This window comes from Epargyreus clarus, unplaced genomic scaffold (assembly GCF_041222505.1).
Source record: "Epargyreus clarus isolate Ecla_fem2 unplaced genomic scaffold, WU_Ecla_fem_2.2 ptg000012l, whole genome shotgun sequence".
Taxonomy (NCBI): domain Eukaryota; kingdom Metazoa; phylum Arthropoda; class Insecta; order Lepidoptera; family Hesperiidae; genus Epargyreus; species Epargyreus clarus.
The window spans coordinates 9,644,026-9,653,658 of NW_027332220.1; positions in this window are offsets into that span (position 1 = coordinate 9,644,026).

A 9,633-nucleotide genomic window follows, 5' to 3' on the forward strand; every position below is an offset into this window, starting at 1 on the left:
CAGTTCCGGGTTCAATACCGGAAGGGTAAATATAATCATGTGTGAAATGTGTTGCTTTCTATTAATATTCTTGTATAAGAAACCTTTTTTTTTGTTTACGAGGGGGAAACCTTCAAAAGGTAACCTGTGCCGTGAGAGCGGTACGGGGTTATGTGGGATTCTTACCACACTAAAAACCCCCCGGTGGCATTTTTTATATTTACGTAAGATGTATTTTTTTATTGTTTACCCTAACCATTAAAAACTCTTTCAAGAGCCCCATGTCATAGCGCTCCGGGAATACCTCAGGAGGAAGTTCATTCCACATGTTTGCACGTTCGTGGTAAGAACGTTCGTGCAAACTGAACCGTGGAGGACTAGATTATATAATATATTTAGGATTAAAGAAAACTTAAAACACTCAAAGTAACAAACCTTTGTGTTTTAAAATATACAATTAGATAACACAATATTACCAAATATCAAAATCTATTTTTCACATGCACAGTAAATAATTATGCAATTTAAATAGGACTTAATTGAATTAATAAATTATACGCACACTTACGTTTATACGTGAATAAAAAATATAAATAAACGTAAAAATAATTCATTGTTTAAATATCCCAGGAATCTCGTTTAAATATGATTCTAAACAAAGACAAAGCATTCACAGAACGCAATCATTAGATCTATTAGCCACAAATGCATTAAAATGCCAACTTAATGACATAATAAGTATAATCCAGACTTAGATAAAAAGGAGGGTGAATGACCGGTGCTCGTCGTCGCCTCTCTGAGTATACTTTGGTACAGTGCTTCTCAAAGTGATTGAAAAGGACCCTTCATGTTTTAAAAACGTAGCAATGAAACTTTTCAAAGTTATGTGCGTATTAGAAATTATTTGTCACTTCCTTTAACTGAAGGCAAATATGGTGAAAAAACCTGCCATGGTGAAAAAATAGATGTGTGAATTCTATTCCGCACTTGGTAAAATACGGCCTAATCCTCTCAATTTGAGAGGAAATCCGCGCCCAGCAGTGAGACAGTAATTGGTCGAAGACGAAACCAGCATGCAGTCCACCTGATTATTAAAAAACACTAATATGGAATATGTAATTCTTTATATTTATTATTATCATTTATTGATTTATTTGTATACATTTTCGTAATAAGTTGAATCTTTCATTAAGTTTGAGAACCTCTGCTTTAGTGAGCTCTTACTTTAATTCTCTTCACTGTGTGAATACGGTTTGCTTTTAGAAGTTGGACTTTTTAAGTAAGTTAGGTAATAACAATTATTATAATTTTAAATGTAATGGTATTTAGTATTCTTATTCGAACTTATATTTTTAAATTTAGGTTTCGTGAATGAAGATATAGGCACATTTAATATAAATGTATATTAAATCTTATATATAAAATTCTCGTGTCACAATGTTAGTTACCGTACTCCTCCGAAACGGCTCTACCGATTTTCACAAAATTTTATATGCATATTCAGTAGGTCTGAGAATTGGCTATTATCTATTTTTCATACCCCTAAATGATAAGGGTTGTTCACTCTTAACATTTTTTTTCATATGGCAATACAACGTTTGCCGGGTCAGCTAGTAAGTCTATAAAAACGTTTCAGTAGCGTTATTTCTTCCTTTTACATATATGATATCCATATAATGGATATGCATAAAAATCATGGGTCGCCATCTTGAGGCGTTCGCCATATTGGTTTTAGAATGACGTCACTAATCATACATTATCATCCAAACCAAACGTATATGCAAAATTTAGTTCAACCGATTGAGATATAAGATTTGGTAATCACATACATATGAAGGAGGCTATATAAATATTATAAATCTAAAATAATACATACGTGACTTCGTAAAACAAACAATACGTGCTTGGGACTCGGACCTCGGACTACACAAAGCTCTCACTGCATCCGTTTGAAGGTGGTAAAGCGTGGTAGAGCCCTTTGTGGTTCGACTCCGGTGACACCACCGCCACACCTATTCTGCCTCATAACAACAGTGTTAAGCGCTACTGTGTTCTGGTGTGACGGGTGCGGTAAGGGATACTTTTCCGCGGTGTTCCAGCTTAGCCGACCTCAGGTAGGAATGTCTAATCCCATCTGGTGTAGATTACAGATGTCCATGGCCGGCAGTAGCCTTACACTGCTGGACTACATGATCATATGCTACCACATTTATAAAAAAAAGTAAAATGTTAGCATTATTTTACCCTCTTAATTATTTTACACGCAGTTTAAAAGCTACATTACCAGGACTTTACCTAGTAAGGCTTCACATAAAACAGAGACAAAGATATCCAAAGCTTCGCACCGCCGGAAACGTACGTAAACAAATAAAAAGTGAAGATAAATGTATGGCTTTCTCTTGGGACAACCCGTTCACACCCGCAGGGTTGTCACGACATATTCGACGAACCGTGTGGCGGTCACCATACCGCTCTGATGCGGAAAGGGTCCCGGGTTCGATCCCTGATCAGACAGATACATAGGTAAATGATGAATTTAGTTTCTGGATCTGAGTATTTGTTTTTTTTTAATTTTTAATTTGTGTATTCGTTTTCAATTCGGTACCTACTGCGGAGAGAACTGTTTTTTGAGTGTTTATCAGTTTTTGGCTCGTTGACAAATCTTAACATAGAAAGTGTTGGATTCGTCATAGCATAGGCTACGTTCCTTTTCAGTTAATTAATTTTAGTAGCTGGGATTTACTTTAAATGTCCATGGATGGTAGTTGTCATTTACCATCAGAAGGACTGCAGTGTTTTAGGATGGATTTCATCAAACAATACAACGTCCGTCGATGCTCACAATCTAAAAAATAAATTCTAAAAAGGTAATTATAAATTAAAACCGCAACTGTCATGTTACGTTATGTTTTGTTACGTTACGTAACATTAAGTTATGTTATTTATTTAGTTAATTAATTACAACGGGTTCCTATTTATTTAGTCATATTATGTTATGTTTTATGTACAGGCACTGATAGCCTAGTGGTTAAGAAACTCGGCCTCGGTCGAGGAGTCCGAGGTTTAAATCCCAGGCAGGGACCTCCGATTTTTCGAAATTATGTACGTATTAGAAATTAATTAATTATCACTTGCTAAAACGGTGAAGGAAAATATCTTGAGGAAACCTGCATATCTGAGAGATTTATAGAAAAAAATATATCTCAAAGATATGTAAAGTCTACAATGCCCACTTGGCCAGCGCGGTTGACTATGGCCTAATCTTTCTCATTCTGCGAGGAGATCCGTGGCACAATAATGGGTTGATGATGATGATGTTATGTTTTACTAAAGCAATTTAATTTAAACGTGGCAACCCTAGCCGCGGAGTAAGCCGTAAACATTTGTAGGCTACTACGGCTCTTCCGTATCACATACTACACGTATGGAAGTACTAGTTTTTGTGCAACTCTAGGTAGGAAATAATAATGTTAAGTATAGGTAGGTACATATACGTCTATGTAACTTATTGATTGATTTTGTGATTTCTAGGTTTAAAACAAACTGTCCCTGTAGTCTCGGGAATAGAATAGGGCTACGGTATCCCCTGCCTGTCCTAAGAGGCGACTAAAAGGGGGCTTCCGGGGTTGCGGGCGGCAAGAGTGGGAGCTCGAACCGTCCAGCAAGCAACCCCGGGAAAGACGACGGTATGTGTGGTCGCATACCGTCGTAAACACCAGATGGTGTGGGAGGAGCCAAAAGTGCTCCCCCCAGGGCAGAGCCCGAACGGGGCATCGCGCTTGGAGGACTCCGGTTGTGTTCCCTCGGAGATCCCGGAGTTCTCCAACAAGCGTTGAGGACGGCCACCGGGGGGGTTTTAGTGCGGTAAAAATCCCACATAACCCGGCGTCGCTCCCACGTCGTCGGGTACCTTTTGAAGGTTTCCCCCTCGTAAACAAAAATGGTCTAGTGTTTAAATAAATTTACATGTCCGCTTATTTCACCTGTAATGGGTGCAAAAAAAATCTTACATAATACTGCACCGAGAATATTACTAGAGAACTGCCTACTATAAAACAAAGAAAACAAGTAAAAATGTAGCCAATTTGATTTCCATAATTTAGGCGAATTTAACACCTCTTAAGTGAACAAGCCGTCTGTCTATAAGGTGTGCCAAACAATCACACATACATATATATGTTTCAAAAAATATCCCCCCTGCTTGCCCCCAGTTAAGTAGAAATACGCTTGATTTTTGTCTAGATTTTAAAGAATACATCGGAGAATAATGATTAAATAAATTAAAATTCAACATTTTTATTTTTTACACAAAACAGCCTGACATCGTGGATAATCGCCAAAGAACGACGAGCTTTTTCGTCGACTGAATACTAAATAATAAATGATGTAATCATTTGAGACTGTTTGATCTTGCATTACCTCGCCGATTCTTACTTTACGTATGCATCCAAAAGCTTGCCAAACCTCGACAAACTGTCACAAATTCCAACGTGTGGATAGAGTAGTTGTATATAAAAGATGCTTTCGAGAATCTATGATTGGCTCCAGGTAGTACCAACCAATATAACTAACGCTTTCTACACTTATAGCCCCACAGTATATGTTTCCTGTGTCATGGGTGCTAAAGATGTACAAAAACGGTTACACAAACATCCAAGCTCAGGACAGAAATCGTTTATTATTTGCATATTTGTCTAGCCGGGGATTAAACCCGGACCCACTGTAAGTTAGACCGGTATCATGACATCTCAGTCACGCAGTCATTATGTTAAAAACTATTCAATCAATTCCGATAAATCGCACCTTTTAAATTTCTCTTTCCCAAAAACTCGTAATATCTGAATCAATCACTTTACCAAAATCTAGCTCAGGACAGGAAATACCACAAATTTGTCTAGAAAAGTGAAAATATTTGAAGATCACGGTGACCTCTTGCATTTTTATTAATTCATACAAGACTAGATTAATTGGCTGGAGATGCTAACAGCAACCGAATGGTAGCTACATTCCTTCTAAATACCTATTTTGTTTTGTTGTCTTACTTTCTGACTGTTTTAAGAATGTCTGCATTTTCGCCGATATTAGGAATAGACAGAATTTCTATACTTCAGTAGAACTTAACTACAATACACAATATGCATAGATTACATTCCTACCTAAGGGTGAAAAAGTAAGTTACAAAGCCTCGGTGAAGTATATCTCCCTTACCACACCCTTCAAAACTAGAACATAACAGCGCGTACACTGCTGTTATAAGGCAGAAATAGGTGTGGCGGTGGTGCCGCCAGAGTCGAGCCACAGAGGACTCTACATTACTCTACAACCTGTAACATTCGATATTGAATGACTAATAATTTATAGATTACATCAGCTGAATTGCCGGGTTTTTAAATCATATTTCATTATTTATTTCTGTTCTTTAAATTTTTAATACAAATAATTCAAGGAAAAGTAATAAGATAACACAATAAACAAAGATTTAAATCGTTACCCTTATTTCTGACCACAGATTATATTTAGTACATATCCTCCAAAGAGTTAATCATAAAATATTTTTGGGTTACTTGACAATATTTGGTAATAACTAAATGAATCATTTCATATGAGCTTAAGATAATATTACGAGTGGCTTTTACGAAATTTCGTAACAAGAAAGCATAAGTGAATTTACACAAGACACTAAGAAAACCACAAACTTCCTGCAGTGACTAACTACAGGACTTAGTTGCAAGATGATAAGCATTTTAAGATGTCCTACTTATCCACATACGTCATCATAATGGTCATCATCAGCCACCCATTACTATCCCACAGCTGGGCACAAATATCCTCTCAGAACGAGAAGAACTAGGCCATAGTCCACCGCGCTGGCCAAGTGCGGAATGGTAAACTTCAGATACCTTTGAAAACTTTTTTTAAATTTCTCAGGTATGCAGGTTTCTTCATGATGTTTTCCGTCACCGTTTTTAAGCAAGTGATAATTAATTTCTAATACGCACATAACTTTAAAAAGTCAGAGGTGCATGCCTGGGATTTGAACCTCAGACTCCTCGATCAAGAGACTGAGTTTCTTAACCACTAGGCTATCACTGGTGTCGATGCACTTAAGTATTTGTAACTTTTGAAGGGAGTGGTAAGCGAGGCATACTTTTCCGAAGCTTTCCAGCTTAGTTCTCAGGGGTAGCGGCGCACCTGTGGCCGACCTCAGGTAGGAATAGTTCTATCTGGGGTTGATTACAGATGTCCATGGGCGGCAGTAGCCACTTACCATCAGGTGGACTGCATGCTCGTCTGCTACTCCTATATTATAAAAACATGGTTGCAATCTATTTTATTTCCTAAGTCTGTGTCCCTCTCACTAATGTCTAGAGCTTACTGATGATTTTAAATCCAAGTTTCTTTCGACAACAGTGTATAAAGCCTACAATAACAACTATTGATATAAAAATATCTTGCGCCATAGCAACAAGCTGACGCAAGAACAAATAAAATAGCTAATAAAACGGAAACAAATTCCTAGATTTATTACGTTTAGACAAAAGATAGCACTAGCGGAGCTATGTTTAGCGAGGCTTGCACGCGAAGTGTTGAAACCATCGATTATATTGACGGCGAAATTATACCCCGCGATTAGTTTACTGCACCAGCTTCCCAAAGTTTTGAAGGGAAACGTTCCTCTAAACGTTGAGTTTGTTTGGCATCTGTTTCTCAAAGTTTTGTAAGTGATAATTTGTAAAGGGAACACTTCTAATGGTTAAGTATTTTGGCACCGGATTCTCAAAGTTTTGTAAGTGAAAACTTATCATAAAGCTATTTTTTAACTAAGTTGTAAGCGAAAATTTCTTTATATTTGTTAAGTAAGTTTGGTTGCAAATATCTTGATTATAGCCCGCGATTATTTTATACTACCCCAGTTTACCAACGTTTTAACTAAATAAAATATTACAACCGTTTAACAATTTTTGACACCAACTTTTCAAAGTTTTGTAAGTAACACTTTTTAGATTCCTTAAATGACTTTTGGTAGGGAAAAACTTATAGATTCGCGTCACCAATATGCTAATTTAAATATTATATCTGTAGCTATGAATATGAATATGCTTGGTCTTGATGCCCAAGAATCGAACTATGAAAGGTTCACCAACCAACTACAGGTGGCACATAATCGTAATTAAAAAAAACATGTGTAAAAACAAATTCTGTTTTAATCAAATAAAAATATAAACGTACACACGGCAATTTTAGATGACTTATTTTATTTCAAACCTTTTTTTTTTAATTTTGTAAATAAGTTATTTTTTTTTACTTTATATTTAAATTTATTTCCTTTTTTGACTATTTATTGAATTTCATGTATTTAATAATTGTAATTGTAAATAAATAACATATACATAAACGTTCTATATTCTACATATCTTATTCGTGCTCAAATCACTACATACATTTCGAAGCGTTTAGGTACATTATTACAAATTATTTTACACGTTGCCTTACAGAAAGTGGGTGAGTCCGGCCCGATTGCGGTGAAGGAAAACGTCGCGTAAATTATCTCGGCTCATTTAAATAAAGTTCTATAACTCATCAACATGAAAACACGAGCAGTAGGATCGTATAGTTTCCCTATAGAACGGTGAAAGCGATCTGAGTAAGGCCGAGCTCACGTGGTAAGCGACTAGATCGCTATAGTAACTATCGCTCGAGCGATAGATCAATTATTTTATTAAAATGTTACAAACTTTGGTCCTGAGCTATCATGTCAAGAGAGACTTTGGTTACATTTGCGTCATCATTTGAAGGTATTACCGTCGGTAAAAAGTAAAAAGCAGCGGTATGATAGACGTTAAGAAACTCAGTCCGAAGTTCAAATCCCAGGCACGCAATTATGATTTTTCAAAGTTATGTGCGTATTAAAAATTAATGATCACTTGCTTAAACGGTGACGGAAAACATCGTAAGGAAACCTGCACACCTGAGTGATTTATTTAAAAAATCTCAAGTCTACCAATACGTACTTGGCTAGCGCGGTAGACTATGGCCTTATCCTTCTCACTCTTGAGTGAAGGCCCGTGCCCAGCAGTGGGACTACTACTGTAATATCTGGACTGCATTCTCGATTGCTACTTCAACATTACCTATAAATAAAAAATAAAACGACTAAGCCTATGCTTACATCTATATGTACACGCAATAATTATCCAAATCGGTCCAGTCATCTTTGACAAATGTATACATAAAAAGGTTCTGACGAATTGAGAACCTCGGTTTTTGAAGTCAATTGATAGCGAACATAATAATAATAATGATATTCTTTATTGTACCCATAAGAAAAACACACAATAAAAAATACAATTTTGGCCGATACAAAAGGCGTTCTTATCGCTAAAACAGCGATCTCTTCCAGACAACCTTAGGATGAGGAGTACATACTTTCAACAAGCAACGTCGCGACACGAAAGCTAGTCATAACCAGAACCAGACAACATTCCACAAAAGGGCATGGAGCCGCCGTGAAAACTCGAACAGTGAGTCACTAGTTTTCACAGCGACCTCCTATTTTCCGTCCAAGCGGCGCGATCGAACACGACTTGTAACACGTATGATGGGTAAGGCTGCGTATACACTAACCTACCTAATTCAATTAAATTCAGGTGATAGAACCCTGTATGGTTCGACTCCACCACCGCCACACCTCCTGCCTAACAACAGCTGTTCAGCGCTGTTGTTCCGATTTGAAGGATGTGAAAAGGGAGTCATTCTTATCCGAAGCGTTACAATTTAGTACTAAGGTGTCGCATCGCGTCCGTGTCTAATTTCTGATAGGATTCTTATCTGGGGTTGATTACAGATATCCCTGGGCAGTAATAGCCACTAACCATCTGGACTGCATGCCCGTTTGCTATTTTAATATTATAAAAAACACGCACACACCTAAGCATAAGTGTACTCGCATAAAGCGAACTTCATTACTACTTTCAACACAAGCGAAGTCGCGACACGAAAGCTTGTCATAATTCAAACGCCTTGTAACAATTTATCTCATCACACGCTTCGAGGCAGAACACATAAAATTTAAATAAATAAAGCTTTCTACCCTAACAGTAACCCCACACTAAAATTTTTCTGTATCATAAATGCCATGGACCTACACAAATATCCAGACAAAACAGAAATCTAAATCCATCATTTAGATATACTAGCCTAGCCGAGGATTGAACTCAGAACCCTCTGCGTGTCTCCATACTGCTCCACTACTCAGATACTCAAATAGGTAATACAGTGGTCACTACGTGAAACCACAGTTCCTCATTTAACGTTAAAGCAGTTCCACTTACTGTCTCCGCAATCAAACCTCAAGTCACCCATTAATTTACGAATGAGGTTAAAATTTGCTCAAGTCGGATGCAAGAAGGCGTACCCCGCATACACAATGTGCATTATCATAATTAATTCAATTAAACACGATCCGGTAGTTTAACTATTCAGGCCTTTCAAGATCTCATCATGCCCAATCTAGACGTGAGATTGCTAAACAATGTTAGTGCCAAGAATTACTTGGTTTTTAGACACAGTTGAAGGACATTTTATATTTCTTGTGTACTATTTCCTTATTTACATCTATTTTTGTGTAACTATATAAATTTGTATGTTTAAACG